The 17469-nt window shown below is 46.0% G+C and overlaps 1 protein-coding gene and 1 non-coding gene across 2 annotated transcripts in view; both read left to right on the forward strand.

The window, feature by feature from the left end:
• LOC140460300 (uncharacterized) overlaps nt 1–17469 on the forward strand; it is a 749266-nt gene that overhangs the window by 81538 nt on the left and 650259 nt on the right. The window lies entirely within an intron of this gene.
• On the forward strand, nt 6194–6267 carry trnan-guu (transfer RNA asparagine (anticodon GUU)). The gene has a single exon. It is a non-coding gene; the product is annotated as a tRNA-Asn (tRNA).

A 17469-nucleotide genomic window follows, 5' to 3' on the forward strand; every position in this document is an offset into this window, starting at 1 on the left:
AGGTAAGTTTGGAAGAATTTCTTCCAGGTGTTCACTAATCATTTCTATGAGCACTTTGTTAAAGTTTGAATATTGCGAGTTTTGAAAATTAGTGATTCTGAGCGAAATCACAGTTCGAAAAACAGAATGTGGGAATTTAGACAGAGTTTATTTTTGCACATCGACGATATGTCTGCACAACAGCATATGACACGACAGCAGTGAAGATCTTCTGACCTCATTCTCAAACGTGCCTGCCACACGCCAGATGAAAACCTGAATACTTCTGTGGAAAAACTGCCGAGCAATGCAAGAGAATGGCACAACGCGTGCGTGTTGGAACCAGAACCCAAAGGAGAGACCATTCTCTCCTATTCATTCAACGTCGTCTTTAGCAGCTTTCCCGTATAATGGCGCTCTGTTCTGCACGTTGCCTCCGCTTCCCAAAAAAGCTTCGACATAAATATTTCACAATGATATACTGGCCCAATGTGTACAGTTAAGGTGACAACCTCTGAGTGGTCTCCTGTTCTCTGTATCCTATGTTGAGGAGGGCAATGCTTGTCACTGGCGATTCTGGTGTCAGAGAAAAGTTTCGAAACAGTGGAGGGAGCCCGGTTCCTGGGGACGAGACAAACAGCAGCAGGGAGACAGAATGAGAAGCAGCTGTTCTGGAAACTCTTTGTCACTTGCAATTCTTAGAACAATGTCAAATGTATTTCACACTGAGCAAGTCTCAGCTGGCTCAAGAGGAGTGTGGTGGATGAGGAATGAATCGCTGTTTGGCTTGTTGGTCTAGGGGCATGATCCCAGGTAGAGTCTTTAACAGTGCAGACTTGTATGCGGTCCTGGATTCACATCCCAGACGAGGCTGCGTCGCTTAACTTGATTTGGGCAAAAATGCCCCATTAATTTTCTCAAAAAGCACCGTCGTGAAACGAGGTTGGGCTGCCACGAATACGAATGAGGCAGAAAACAGGGAAGTGAAATGGTTGGAGATCGCGTTGAACAGGTTGAAGTGAGTGGTGCGGTGTTTGCGGAATGTCAGCAATAAAGGTAAATTGAAATATTGGGCCAGCTCTCCTCGGAGAACCGAAGTTTTCCAAGTCAGTAGAGGCCGAGAAACAGGAAATAATGCTGTGACAATGCTCCCATGCCTGAAATGATCTATAGTGATTCGGCAGAGATTTAAAGTCACGAGGACGAGCGAATGCAGTTGACGAGGTAGCAGCAAATGTGCAGGTAAAGAGCTGCTTCACCTGGAAGGATATCCAGGAGGGAGCAGGTAAATTGTGCTTCTGAGTGAAATCACGGTTCGTAAAAACAGAATGTGGCAATTTAGACAGAGTTAATATTTGTTCGTCGCCGATATGTCTGCCGGTGCGCGATGGGAGCATAACCCGGAAGGGAAACCATCTTCCCTATTCACTCAATGTCGAGTTTAGCAGCTTTCCCGTATAACGGCGCACTGTTGTGCACCTCGCCTTCTCATCTGCTTCCCAAAAAACTTCGACGTAAATATTGATACACAGGCCCAGTATGCAGAGTTGAGATGCCACACCCGTGGAGGTCTGCGGGGTCTTCTCCTGTTCTCTGTACCCTATGTTGAGGAGGGCAATACTTGTCACTGGTCACTCCGGTGTCAGAGAAAAGTTTAGACAGAAAACGGGTTAATCTTCTGACAGTAGAGAGGGCCCGGTTCCTGGGGACAGGCAAACGGCAGCAGAGAGACAGAATGAGAAGCAGCTGTTCATACAGTCATAGAGATGTACAGCATGGAAACAGACCCTTCGGTCCAACCCGTCCATGCCGACCAGATATCCCACCCCAATCTAGTCCCACCTCCCAGCACCCGGCCCATATACCTCCAAACCCTTCCTATTCATATATCCATCCAAACGCCTCTTAAATGTTGCAATTGTACCAGTCTCCGCCACTTTCTCTGGCAGCTCATTCCATACACGCACCACCCTCTGCGTGAAAAAGTTGCCCCTTAGATCTCTTTTATAGCTTTCTCCTCTCACCCTAAACCTATGCCCTCTAGTTCTTGACTCCCCGACCCCAGGGAAAACGCTTTGCCTATTTATCCTATCCATGCCCCTCATAATTTTATAAACCTCCATAAAGTCACCCTTCAACCTCCGACGTTCCAGAGAAAACAGCCCCAGCCTGTTCAATGTCAACTGGACTTTCCTCTGAGCAAGACTCAGCTGGTTCAAGAGGTAGGGTGGGGTCAGGGGCGCCAGCGCGCTAGCCGTGTGGCTCGTTGGTGTCGGGGTGTGGTTTTTGCTTTGGGTGTTCATTGACGCAGGCGTTCGAGAGATCCCGGGTTCAAATCCCAGAGGAGCCCGCGTTTCATGACTTGTGCGAAAGTGCTGTTTAATTTCCTCAAAAAGCACCTTCGTAAAACGAGGTTGGGCTCCCTGGAGGACCAATGGGGCAGATAGCAGGGAAGTGAAATGATTGGAGATAGCGTTGAAGAGGTTGACGTGAGTGGTGCAGTGTTTGAGGGATGTCAGCGATGAGGGTCGATTGGAAATTTGGGAGAGCTCTCTTCGGAGTACAGAAGTTTGAAATCTGGCCCGATTGAAGCTTTTCAAGTCATGCAAAGTCTAGACAGAGAAAGTAATGTCGTCAAAATGTTCCCACGTCTGAAAGGATCGGCAACGATTCGGCAGAGTTTAAAAGTCATGAGGAAAAGAAACAAAAGTGGCATTACGAAGAACGCTTTTGTAAAGGGAGTGGTTGGGGTCAGTAAATCCCAAACTGACAAAGATGCAGATTCATTACACGCAAACGGCAAGACTTGGCCAAACGATACACGGAGTCAACGGGCTCCTTTCGTGATTTGAAACGTAAGGAGTCGACGTTATGGAGCCATTTGAGATTCACACATGCAGCTTTCGGATCTCGAGTCAGACGCGCTACCGTTGCGCCACAAGCTCACACATGCCCTGACGCTGAAGCTGTGCGCTTTTAATGGGGTCAGGAAAATGTTCCCCAAACGGAAATCTTCTCCACAAAGGGGTTTCTGAATTGAATGAATGTCTCACGTAAGGGACTGCGTGTGGTGAGAAGCCGAGACCAAAAGAGAAACTCGGTAGGTTTGACAGTACCTGTCAGAGAAAACAAAATTCTGAAATGTTGTCGCTGATTCTCTTTCCACAGACGTTGCCTGACCTTGTCAGTTTCTCCTGCAATTTCTAGTTTTGTTTTTTACTGAAAGTTCATTTCATCTTTTGGGATGAAACAACTGGAGTCGCCGTATGCAGATATATAACCCTTTCGAATCACTGTGACGTGATTGGAGTCAAACAAACTCTGCGATGATTCTCTCTTTCTCAGCTCCACAGGCAGACAGACCTGGGAAGTCAAGCTGTCAGTGTGGTACTGAATCGTGGGCCGAGTGGTTGATGCGATGGACTTGAAATCCATTGCGGCTTCCCCACGCAGGTGTGAACCCTGCCGAGTACAAAATGAGAAGTGTCGTCGAAAAGAAAGGGAGTTTGCTCTCCGGCTTCTTCTTTAAGATTCAAATCAGTGGAGGGGGGAAAATATTTCACTCAAATTGGGACTGGTGGGAATGTGCAACCCACTGCCTGTTCAGGTGGAACAAGCAGATACCCTCAGAGCTTCTTTGGAGGCTATGAGCAAAGTGTTTGGAAATGAGACTAGAAGACTGACGAGCTTGAAATCGTGATCGAAATGAAGCAGGCACCTGTGGACAAAGGCGTTTCCTTTGCCAGTGAAAGATATTGCTTCACAAAGTTGGGCCTGTGGAAGGGAATCAGTGACGGTGATTATCTTTGGTTGTTCACCTTGTGAATGTTCCCATTGCTGCGCATGTCCGTGTTGGCGTCAGAACTCTGCAGCATGGTGGCGTTAGATGCGCACAGGGCCTGGCGCACCAAACTCCACCTACCTGTTTGAAATGCAGCTCACAGCTTGTTCACACACCTCAATTAATCTTTCTCATTGTTCTGAAGCCGGCGTACGGTTTGAATTCCCGACCTGCGGGAATGAGAATCCTTACACTGTCTCGCGTCAGTAAATGTCCCTGAGAACATCTGAGTCAACTCACAGCGCAGTCAGATGAGGGGAAGCTGAAATAGCCCCACACGCTGTTCACGGGCACATTTTATTCTCCCCAACTCAACGCCTCAACCACTGCGGCTCCTGGCAGTGGAAAAGAAACAATCACCAAAACCCCGTCTAAGCTCTGTGAATCTTCAGAAAATCAGCAAACGTTCATCCCTTCGGATTTTCTATCCTAGGCTGACAGCGATGGGTTTTGTCACTCTTTTGTAGGACATTGCAAGTGGATGTTTTGCAGAAAAGCACCACAATGCCATCTGATTAATCAGGACCTGGATGTTTTCGGTCTTTGAATGTCAGTGTTGTGCTGCAGAACTTTGTTGTTGCCAGTTTCTAATACTTATCTTCCCAGTTCCCTGTATCACTTGTCGAAAATGTTTAATTTGTGTCTTGTAATCCTTTCACTGTCTGCTAATGAGGATAGTGTTTCCATGTTTTACCTAAATTATCTTGACCTTGCATACCTCAAGCCTCAAGCTAATTTCACGAGAAACACTCTCCAGTTCAAAAGCCAACTGGTAATAATGGTTCTGTTCCTTGTCACGTGTCCAATTTCAGATCGATGTTGTTAATGTCCCTTATAATCCTTCATATCCAGGTTTCGCTCACAGGGCTAGAACAGACCTGTCACCAAATACATTGACCAATCTACGTTCATCCTATCGATTGTATTCGCATCATCAACACTTCTCATCAAAATAACTCGAGAGACTTTCATCACAATTTTCTGTGAACAGTTCTACATTAGCTTTGCTGAATGAACCCCAAATTTCTTGAAGTGGCTCCTTATTTTCGGCCCTGATTATTAATCTCTCTACGCATGGGAATGGATCCTTCCCAGCCGCTCTATCTCTCATCAATGTGTTTAGTTCAATTCGATCTCCCATCAGCCTCCTCTGTCCTGATCAAATCCAGGGGAACAGGAACCGTTGGGGCTATGGCGCGGACAGGACAATCCCAATACTCACCTTTCCTGTTATAACTATTCCATGAGAAAGTTTAGACCACAACTTTGGGCGTGTAATTGTGGCCGAACACTTAAGGTGTTGGCGTAGAGATCATTTGGGGCTCCCCCGCCCCCGGGTGGTAACCTGCTGGCTATGCTTTCTTCACTGGCGATTTTAAATAACTTCCTGTTGGTTGCATTATCGCTCAAACTTCACAAAACCCGTCTCAATAAAGACCCGTTTTCTCATGTCTGGGAATTGATTGCCATGCAGGAAACTCGGGTTCTGAACAAACAACGTATCAGACTCACAACGTCAGCTCTGTTTCCCTTTCCACAGATGCTGCTCGACCTGTTGGCTTTCTGCAGTATTCTCTGTGTTTATTAGGCACAAGTGCTGCTGTTCATTCAAGAACTTCAATCCCTGTCCTCTGGTAACTGACTCTGGTCAGTGGCAATTGGTTCTTCTGATCATTAAACTGCCCATTCCCACCGCTTCTTCTCCCATCATGACCAACAGCCCCAGGAAATCTCCAGTTATCCTTCTTTGCTCCAAAGCGAACATTCTCCACCTTGGGAATGTCTCCCCAAAATGGAAATTCCTCATCCCTGGACATGAGGCAAGGCGTACAATTGGGAAGAGATTTTGGCAAAATATTGTCAGTTAGGAAATGGAAAAATGTTCAAATGTTCATGAAGCAAAACAGAAATCCCAGTCTCCAGCTTTGTGAACCTTTAGAAACACTTTGGGAAGCGGATTTAGAGGGGAATGAAAGATGACATGTCCGATTGAGCAGAGACAGTCCAGACACCGTCCCCTTGTTGAAGAGGCCGGGTGGTTGACTCTGATGTTCTCAGCACATGAACTGATCTGAGACATTGAAAGAATTGTCGTTCCTGCACATCAGGAATTCAAACCCCTTCTCCCCTGCGAGCCAAGGAGAGAACTCGGGAACAGGCAAAACACTGAAAGGCGCGAAGGGCGCCGGCCCCGGAGTAAGAAAGCTAGTTCCTCGTGACATGGATGTGTCTGCAGACTGTCCCCGGTATCTCCACAACACATCTCCCAGGCTTGATTATGGAAAAGAAAAATGATAGACGACAATTGTAATTCCTGGCGGGGAGGCTGAATTATAAAATCACTAAGCAATGGTGCAGCGTCCGAACGGGCCTGTCTCTGTGGCGCAATTGGTCAGCGCGTTCGGCTGTTAACCGAAAGGTTGGTGGTTCGAGTCCACCCAGGGGCGGTGTGTTCGCTGCCCGTCTTTGGCTTCGAAGCTGTGCGCTTTTAATGTGGTCAGGAAAATGTTCCCCAAGCGGAATTCTTCTCCATAAAGGGGTTTCGGAATTGAATTCCTGTCTCACGTAAGGGACTGCGTATGCTGAGAAGACCAGACCAAAAGAGAAACTCGGCAGGTTTGACAGTACTTGTCGGTGAGAACAGAATTTTGAAATGTTGCCTCTGATTCTCTTTCCACAGATGTTGCCTGACCTGCTGAGTTCCTCCTGCAATTTCTAACTGAAAGTTCATTTCATCTTTTGGGGTGAAACACCTAAATATCTGCAAACACCATGCGCCGATATTTAACCCTTTCGAATCACTGTGAAGTGATTGGATTCAAACAAACTCTGCGATGATTCACTCTTTCTCAGCTCCACCGGCAGACAGACCTGGGAAGTCAAGCTGTCAGTGTGGTTCTGTATTCGTGGGCCGAGTGGTTAATGCGATGGACTTGAAATCCATTGCGGTTTCCCCACGCAGGTGTGAACCCTGCCGAGTACAAAATGAGAAATGTCGTCGAAAAGAAAGGGAGCTTGCTCCCCGGCTTCTTCTTTAAGATTCAAATCAGTGGAGGGGGAAAAATATTTCACTCACATTGGGACTGGTGGGAATCTGCAACCCACTGCCTGTTCGGGTGGAACAAGCAGATACCCGCAGAGCTTCTTTTGAGGCTATGAGCAAAGTGTTTGGAAATGAGACGAGAACAGTGAGGTGCTTGAAATCGTGATCGAAATGAAGCAGGCACCTGAGGACAAGGGTGTTTCCTTTGCCAGTGAAAGATACTGCTTCACAAAGTTGGGCCTGTGGAAGGGAATCAGTGACGGTGATTATCTTTGGTTGTTCACCTTGTGAATGAACCCATTGCTGCGCATGTCCGTGTTAACGTCAGAACTCTGCAGCATGGTGGCGTTAGATACGCACAGGGCCGGGACGCAATGGATGATGCATCTGACTCCACCTACCTGTTTGAAATGCAGCTCACAGCTTCTTCACACACCCCAATTAATCTTCTCATTGTCCTGAAGCCGGCACACGGTTTGAATTCCCGATCTGCGGGAATGAGAATCCTTTCACTGTCTCGCGTCAGTAAATGTCCCTGAGAACATCGGAGTCAACTCACAGCGCAGTCAGATGAGGGGAAGCTGAAATAGCCCCACATGCTGCTCACGGGCACATTTTATTCTCCCCAACTCAACGCCTCAACCACTGCGGCTCCTGGGAGTGGAAAAGAAACAATCACCAAAACCCAGTCTAAGCTCTGTGAATCTTCAGAAAATCAGCAAACGTTCATCCCTTCGGATTTTCTATCCTGGGCTGACAGGGATGGGTTTTGTCACTCTTTTGTAGGACTTTGCAAGTGGATGTTTTGCAAAAAAGCACCACAATGCAATCTGATTAATCAGGACCTGGATGTTTTCGGTCTTTGAATGTAAGTGTTGTGCTCCAGAACTTTGCTGTTCACAGTTTATAATACTTATCTTCCCAGTCCCCTGTATCACTTGTCGAAAATGTTTAATTTGTGTCGTGTAATCCTTTCACTGTCTGCTAATGAGGATAGCGTTTCCGTGTTTTACCTAAATTATCTTGACCTTGCATACCTCAAGCCTCAAGCGAATTTCACGAGAAACCTTCTCCAGTTCAAAAGCCAACTGTTCATGATGGCTCTGTTTCTTGTCATGTGTCCAATTTCAGATCGATGTTGTTAATGTCCATTCTACTCCTTCAGATCCAGGTTTCGCTCACAGGGCTAGAACAGAACTGTCACCAAATACATTTACCAATCTACGTTCATCCTATCGATTGTATTCGCGTCATCAACGCTTCTCATCAAAATAACTCGAGAGACTTTCATCACAATTTTCTGTGAACAGTTCTCCATTAGCTTTGCTGAATGAACCCCAAATTTCTTGAAATGGCTCCTTATTTTCGGCCCTGATTATTAATCTCTCTACGCATGGGAATGGATCCTTCCCAGCCGCTCTATCTCTCATCAATGTGTTTAGTTCAATTCGATCTCCCATCAGCCTCCTCTGTCCTGATCAAATCCAGGGGAACAGGAAACGTTGGGGCTATGGCGCGGACAGGACAATCCCAATCCTCACCTTTCCTGTTAGAACTATTCCATGAGAAAGTTTAGAGCACAACTTTGGGCGTGTAGTTGTGGCCGAACACTTAAGGTGTTGGCGTAGAGATCCTTTGGGGCTCCCCGCCCAGGGTGGTAACCTGCTGGCTATGCTTTCTTCGCTGGCGATTTTAAATGACTTCCTGTTGATTGCATTATCGCTCAAACTTCACAAAACCCGTCTCAATAAAGACCCGTTTTCTCATGTCTGGGAATTGATTGCCATGCAGGAAACTCGGGTTCTGAACAAACAACGTGCCAGACTCACAACGTCAGCTCTGTTTCCCTTTCCACATATGCTGCTCGACCTGTTGGCTTTCTGCAGTATTCTCTGTCTTTATTAGGCACAAGTGCTGCTTTTCATTAAAGAACTTCAATCCCTGTCCTCAGGTAACTGACTCTGGTCAGTGGCAATTGGTTCTTCTGATCATTAATCTGCCCATTCCCACCGCTTCTTCTCCCATCATTACCAACAGCCCCAGGAAATCTCCAGTTATCCTTCTTTGCTCCAAAGCGAACATTCTCCACCTTGGGACTGTCTCCCCAAAATGGAAATTCCTCATCCCAGGAAACGAAGCATGGCGTATATTTGGGGAGAGATTTTGGTAAAATATTATCAGTTAGGAAATGGAAAAATGTTCATGAAGCAAAACAGAAATCCCAGTCTCCAGCTTTGTGAACCTTTAGAAACACTTTGGGAAGCGGATTTAGAGGAGAATGAAAGATGACCTGTCCGATTGAGCAGAGACAGTCCAGACACCGTCCCCTTATTGCAGAGGCCGGGAGGTTGACTCTGATGTTCTCGGCCCATGAACCAATCTGAGACATTGAAAGAATTGTCGTTCCTGCACATCAGGAATTCAAACCCCTTCTCCCCTCCGAGCCAATGAGAGAACTCGGGAACGGGCAAAACACTGAAAGGCGCGAAGGGCGACGGCCCCGGAGTAAGAAAGCTAGTTCCTCGTGACATGGATGTGTCTGCAGAGAGTGGGATCAGACTGTCCCCAGTGTCTCCACAGTAAATGTCCCAGGCTTTATTTGTGAAAATTAAGACTGATAGACCACAATTGTAATTCGAGGCGGGGCAGGCTGAATTTTGAATTCACTAATAGCCTCCCTTAAGGGATGGTCTTTTGTCATTGCTTGTCTCTGTGGTGCAACTGATCGGCGCATTCTCCTGTTAACGGGGAAGTTGGTGGTTCGAAGCCCACGCAGGGGCGCTGTGTTCACTGCTCCCCCTTGCCTTGGGTTGTGTGCTTTTAATGGGGTCAGAGAAACAATTTCCAGAACAGCTGCTTCTCATTCTGTCTCCCTGTTTCCGTTTGTCCCGTCTCCAGGAACCGGGCCCTCTCTACTGGCAGAAAATTGGGCCCTTCTGTTTCGAAACTTTTCTCTGAGACCTGAGTGACCAGTGACGAGTATTGCCCTCCTCAACAGAGAACAGGAGAAGACCACGCAGACCTCCACATGTGTGTTATCTCAAATGCGCACATATGGCCAGTATATCAATGCGAAATATTTATGTCGAAGTGTTTTGGGAAGCAGATGAGTAGGCGAGGTGCAGAACAGTGCGCCGTTATACAGGAAAGCTGCTAAAGAGGACATTAAGTGAATAGGAGAGATGGTTTTCCTTCTGGGTGATGCTCCCATCACGCACCCGCAGACATATCGCCGACGCGCAAATATAAACTCTGTCTAAATTCCCACATTCTGTTTTTTCGAACTGTGATTTCGCTCAAAAGCACATAATTTCAACACTCGCAAAATTCAAACTTTAACAAATTGCTCATAGATGTACTTTGCGAACACCTGGAAAAAGTTTTTCCAAACGTACCTGGGGAATTTCGGTCTGAGGGCTCTTGAACTTTAAGTAGAAGGACTGGAAGTTTGCCTCGAGGCTGCGGAATGTGGCGATGTGTTCCCCATGTTAACTGGTAGTGGTTGACCATCCCAGTGCTTCCCGATGCAGGGCTGCCCCGACCCACAGGGAGGTTTCTTTGATAAACTGTCCCGGGGCTTCCAGCCGCACCGTGACGTCATAGGGCGAGCCCCCGGTGATGGCCTGCAGCTGCTGTGACGCAATAATGATACTGGCCCCGGAACATGAATACAAATTAGTTCGTGAGTCACGTGGTACTGAATCATTGGATGGAATGTTCTTTCAATTTCACGGATTTATATATGAGAGGAGGTAAGTGGGCAGGGCTTACACCTCGGATCCGCTCTTCCTTCACTCTCAACACCCCACACCCACCTCCCATTGTCCCAAGGCAATTTCCCCTGTAACCGCCGAATGTGTAACACCTGCCCATTTACCTGCTCCCTCCTGAATATCACAGGGCTCGAACATACCCGCCAGGTGAAGCAGCACTTTACCTGCACATTTGCCACAACCTAGTCTACTGCATTCGCTGCTCACAGTGTGGTTTCCCCAAAGTAGCATGAAGCATAAACTGGGTGACTGTTTCGCAGAACATCTCAATTCTGCCCGCAAAAAAAATGGCCTTGAGCTTCTGGTTGCCCGCCACTTTTACACGCCACCCTGTGCCCTGGCCAGCATCTCTGTCTCAGACATGCAAAGCTCAGCTCCAAATGGAAGAACAACGCCTCATTTTCCACTTGAAGACCTACAGCCCCCCTGTCTTCAATATCGAGTTCCATGACTTTAGGGCCAGAAATCCGCCATGTCCTATTCTCTCCTATTCACGTAACGTCGTCTTTAGCAGCTTACCCGTCTAAGGGCGCTCTGTTCTGCATCTCGCCTTCTCATCTGCTTCCCAAAAAACTCAACATAAATATTTCTCATTGATATACTGGCCCCATGTGCACAGTTGAGGTGACATACTCGTGGAGGTCTGCGTGGTCTTCTCCTGTTCTCTGTTGAGGAGGGCAAAGCTTGTGGTCATGTTCAGATGCGCAGATTTACACGGAAAAGGGAAGAGAATGATACGAATTGAGACACGCGTTTACTTACAGTGTAGAACCAGCAGAGCGAAGGTGGGCCGCATGGCCTCCGTCTACGCTGTGCCACACGTTATGATTCAGAGTTAAATCACAGTTCGACCAACAGAATGTGGGAATTAAGAAAACAGTTTATATTTACACAGCCTCCATACGTCTGCGCAACAGCATATTACACGACAGCAGCGGAGGTCTTTGACATCAGGCTCGAACGTGCATGCCACACGCCAGACGAAAGGCTGAAGGGACCTGTGGAAAACACTCCGTGTGGGAAAGTACAGTAGCGCAGCGGGAGGGTGCTGGGTTCATGTCCCTCGATCGAAACTATCGTCTGCTATTGCTTCCCTTTGTAACGGGATTCTGTTCTATATCTTGCCTTTACCTCTGCTTCCCAAATCTTCGAGTATCTGAGCTGAATATGTCACTAAACACTGGCCCTATTTACACAATTGTGGGCAAGTGCTTGTGGAGATTGGAGTTGTTTCCCGCTGGTCTGCTCTGAACTGAATCCTAACACCTCTTCTCTGAAATGGGAATGAGCTGGTGAAGTTGAAACAATTCGAATTCGAATCCCTACAGTGTGGAAACAGGCCCTCCTGCTCAACAAGTCCTTATCAACCCTCCGAAGAGTAACCCACCCAGACCCGACATTTACTTCTGACAGATGCGCCTAACCTACCGACCTCTGGGCACTATGGGGCAGTTTAGCATGGTCAGTCCACCTAACCTGCACATCTGTCGACTGTGGAAGGAAACCAGAGCACCGCAGGAAACCCACGCAGACACGGGGAGATTGAACAAACTCCACACAAACAAGCCGCACACGGGTAGGATCGAATTCAGGTCCCGTTATGAGACAGCAGTGTTAACCACTGAGCCGCAAAGCCACATTATTTGCGGTCGTATTCATTCCCTGCAATAATTCCCCACTCCGGTTCAGACAGGAATGACAGGACGATCAGCATTTCGAAATCAGCATCACCACACAGACACAGTTCCCATGATGAGGACACATATCACCGATTGGGAATCATCTCGGAGAGATACAAGTGACAGAGAGTCACATGGAAATGATGGACTGAACGGCTTCAGGCTGCGGCGGAATGACGTCACGCGTTGATGCCGTCCCTCTCCCTGTCTCTGGGACAGAGCGGCTGAGGGAGAAACAATGGCTCATTTTCAACTTCATCTGGGACAGTTGGGGCTCAGATGTTCACTGCTGCTCGTTCGCAGCAAAGAAACTGACGCCAGTGTTAGGAAAGTCTTTCTGCAGGATTGCTGTGTGAAGACGAATTCTGAACACCAAGCAAGCTGAACACAAATACACTCATATGAATTTACCTGAGGGAACAGTTTCCGGTGTCCATTTCTCTCTCTCCCACCATCACAGCATCTTTCTGTTTCTTTGATTACAGACCTTTGTAATGTAGTTAAAACTTGCCAATTTCCTACGCATTAGTGTAACTGACGTCTCCCATCCCAAATGATTGCGAGAGAGCAGAAGAGCGAAGGGGCTCTGCCCTCCCCCAGAACAGTGTGCAAGTAGAAACAAAATGGTTTAATTATCCGCCAGTGGAGAGAGCCCAGTTACTGGGAACGGGACAAATAGCAGCGTCCTGGGCGCAGGGAGACGGAATGAGAAGCAAATGTTGTGGAATCTCTTTGCTGCTTGCGATTCTTGGAGCAACTCAAACGTATTTCACATTGAGCAAGTCTCAGCTGCTTCAGGGGAGGGCACTTGGAGTGTCTGGGGTCAGGGCACCATACACCTGGCTGGGCCTGCGGCTCGTTGGTCTAGCGGTATGATTCTCGCTTCGGGCCTCCAGGTGGGTGGACTTGTGAAAGACCCCGGGTTCAAATCCCGGACGAGCCTTCATTTCTTAAGTTGCCTTGTGCAGAAACACCGGCGCAATTTTCTCAAAAAGCCCACTTATGAAACGAGATCGTGCTGCCTGATGTCGGGATGGGGTCGAGCTCCAATGACAGCGAACATGGCAAAAGGAAACACTTGTTCAAAGTGAAAACAAGCATTGGACATAGTTCGCCCGCGCAGTCCGACTCTGAATGAATCCTCCAGCTGCATTATTGCTCAATTGTGAGCGTGAAATTTCAGGAAGCGGGGAAGTGAAGTGATTGCAGACAGCGCTGAACAGGTTGACGTTCATGGTGCCGTGTATGAGGATTGTCAGTAATGAAGGTAGATTGGAAAGTTGGGACAGTTCTCCTTGGAGAACAGTAGGTGGAAAGCTGCCTGATTGACAGTTTTCAAGTCATGAGGGTCTAGACACAGGAATAATATAGTGCAAATGCTCCCACGCCTGAAAGGATCGACAACGATTCAGCAGAGTTTTAAAATCACGAGGAAAAGAAGTAAAAGTGATATTAGAAAGAACGTTTTCGTACAGGGAGTGATCAGGGTCAGTAGGTGACGCAAACATCAAACAATTATGGTCCTGAACCCATAGGACAGACGGATGGGAGTGGAAGACAAGAAGAAAGAGAGACACAGAGTGAGCGAGAAAAGGGTGAAAAGTCAGAAAAAGAGAAGTTAAGGAAAAACATAGAGAGACTGAGGAAGGGATACAATTCCAGTGGGTCCCAGCTTTCTCTATGGTTTCATACACTCCTTCTCATCCATGAGAGACAAGCCCTTCTCCTAGAATCTACGTCAGTCTGGATGGTTCAGGGACGGTGTTTAGCACACTTGCTTTCATTTTTCACACCATTGAGTGTTGGAGTTGGGACGTCATGTTGAGGTTGTACAGGATGTTGATGAGGCCACTTTTAGTTTCTGTTCATTAATATGTAAATCCCAGAACTACTTTTAAGGTACATTCTCCAGAAAACTTCAGGTTTTATAAAAAGAGGTGACATCTCAGCTCACTCAATGCATTAAAGATGTGAGGTTTGAGTCTGTCTGTATCCCAATCTTGAGTTAGACTGGTTGTATTTTCAAAGTAGGGATTTATAAAATATGACATGGCTTCACTGCCTGCAGATTGCACACTTTTTGAGGAAAACTGAATGTATCTGCAAATATAATTCTGAAAATCCAAATTCACCCCATAGACTTGTATGTGCATAAGAGAGTGCGTGTTTGTATGCTTGGTAAAGTGTCATAATTTGGAGATGCCGGTGTTGGACTGGGGTGTACAAGGTTAAAAATCACACAACACCAGGTTATAGTCCAATAGGTTTAATTGGAAGCACTAGCTTTTGGAGCACTGTTCCATCATCAGGTGGTTATGGAGGACACAACTGTAAGGCACAGAATTTATAGCAAAAATTTACAGTGTGATGTAACTGAAATTGTACATAGAAAAATACCTTGATTGTTTGTTGAGTCTTTCATCTGTTCATAAACCATGATATTTTCACTTCTTTCATATGTAAATAGAGTCATAGAGATGTACAGCATGGAAACAGACCCTTCAGCCCAACCTGTCCATGCTGACCAGATATCCCAACCCAATCCACTCCCACCTGCCAGCACCCTGCCCATATCCTTCCAAACCCTTCCTGTTAATATACCCATGCAAATGCCTCTTAAATGTTCTCAGGTTAACTGTAACAATTGATGTTAGCTAACATCAATTGTTACAGTTAACCTGAAAATGTAACTTATGTAAATTTTAATAAGTTTTGAGATTTACATATGAGAAAAGTGAAACTATCATGGTATTCGAACAAATGAAAGAGTCAACAAACAATCAAGGTATTTTTCAATGTATAATTTCAGCTTCATCACACTGTAAACTTTTGTTCTAAATTCTGCGTCTTATAATTGTGTCCTCCACAACCACCTGATAAAGGAGCGGTGCTCCGAACGCTAATGCTTCCAATAAAACCTGTTGGACTATAACCTGGTGTTGTGTGATTTTTAACTTGGTAAAGGGTAAGTGTGATGGAGTGTAAGCCTGTGAAAGGCTGTATTTGTGTGTGTACCTGAGAGAGACCGTGTGGATAAAAGCGAGGGGTGGCATTTTGGTAAAACAAACAAGGGCAAGACTTGTACAGTAAATGGTAGGGCCCTGGGTCTTGTTGTAGAACAGAGAGACCTGTTTTTTTTGGGGGGGGGTGGAGGGGAAGTTTCAGGTACATAGGTCTTTGAAAGTTTCATCACCGGTAGACAGGGTAGTTAAGGTGGTGTTTAGCACACTTGCTTTAATTTTTCACACCATTGAGTGTTGGAGTTGGGACGTCATGTTGAGGTTGTACAGGATGTTGATGAGGCCACTTTTAGTGTACTGAGTACAGTCCTGGTCACCCTGTTATAGGAAGAATACTATTGGAGAGGGATGGGAAAAGCTTTCCCAGGATGTTGCCAGGACTGAAGGGTTCAGGTTATAAGGAGGGGCTTGGACCTTTTTCACTGGAGCGTAGGAGGTTGAGGGTGACCTTGTAGAAATTTACAAAATCATGAAGGTTGTAGGTAAAGTGATTAGCAAATGTCTGTTCCTTAGTGAAGGAGAATTAAAAACTAGGGGACTTTTTTTAAGGTGAGAGGAGAGAGATTTTAAAAGGAACCTGAGGGATAACGTTTTTACACAGATGTTAGTTTGTGAGTGAACGAACTTCCAGAAGTGATAGACGCAGGTATAGTTACAACATTTAAAAAAACATTTGGATGGTGTAATGAAGGTGTAGGTGTGTAGTGTACCTTTTGACATAGAGGAAACGAGCAAGGACTGACTGAAAGCACAAAGTGTGCTGAACGATTTAAAAATGTAACGTTTGGTTGAAACAAATAGCTGGAGTTGTGTTGCCATGGAACAAAAACAAATTCCAATTCTGCCAATCAGTTTAAAGTATGCCCCTGATACCAAATTCCTATCGAACTTGAATTTTACAGTTTGGAATGACACCAAACCAATGAAATGATCTGATGTTTTCGGGTATAAAACCAGACATTTTGAACAGTTAGAGGGGAAACAGCAAAGACAACCAAGCAAGCCGTTAATAGCATTTTAAGTGTGGAACCACCAGCTTTTGTGGGAGGAGTGCATTCCTCAGAAACATTTTGGAGGAATACTGTATAACTGTGAGACTGAAAACAGTTTTCCCACTGAACGTTAAACAGACACTGAGAATGTAAAACATTATAAATTGAACTTGCCAACATGAACCAAACTTTGCAGAGAAAGGAAATTTCCTGGGACGGAAGAGGTTGATAGCAGTCAATAATTGTCAGATTATTTGATGAAGATAACAGCTGATATGGGGTGATTACTGGGGATCCCAGAAGATTTGTATAGAACGTAAAAAATCTTTAATTAGGTTTGAAACATTGTTTTGTGTTTTGATTGATAAGGTTTATCTAAAGGAAGAAATATGCTAACTTTAAAAAAAATCAAGGTTAAGGAGGGACAGATTGATTGTTTGAGGACAGATAAAAAGACATTTATTGACATTGAGGTGGGAGTAGAGCTCAGAGTGATACAATTCTAAAATTTCACTCTGTGAATGAATGGAAAACTGATTAAAGATTGGCTCCTGGTCTTATACTTCACCAATTAAAATTGCTGGTTTGACAACTCTTGTAATTATAGAATCCCTACAGTGTGGGAGCAGGCCATTCGGCCCATCGAGTCCACACTGACCCTCCGAAAAGCATCCCACCCCATAACACATCTCTGCACACTGTGGGGCAATTTAGCACGGCCAATCCACCCTAACCTGCCCATCTTTGCGACCATGGGCGGAACCTGGAGCACTGAAAGGAGGGCAAAGGAATGTGCAAATCCCACACCAACAGTCGCCAGATGGTGGGATCGAATCCGGTTCCTTGCAGTGTGAGGCAACAGCGCTAACCACTGAACCAGCGAAACGGCTGATTTGTAAAACATTGAGAATAGCTAAAATATTGTATTTAGAAACATCAATAACGTCTGAAAGCATATTCAATTGCTTTAAAAAAAACTGCAGACATCTTTCTGAAACTTGCAGTTAAGCCACAGTTGAGAACAGGCTGTGAGGGAGGAATGACCTATTCCTAGTCTTGTGAAATTGGTTCAGAATATGTAGAAATAGAGTCATAGAATTGCAGAGCACAGAAACAAACCTTTTGGTCCATGCCGACCACAT

Source organism: Chiloscyllium punctatum, chromosome 36 (genome assembly GCF_047496795.1).
Source record: "Chiloscyllium punctatum isolate Juve2018m chromosome 36, sChiPun1.3, whole genome shotgun sequence".
In the NCBI taxonomy this organism is placed as follows: Eukaryota; Metazoa; Chordata; class Chondrichthyes; order Orectolobiformes; family Hemiscylliidae; genus Chiloscyllium; species Chiloscyllium punctatum.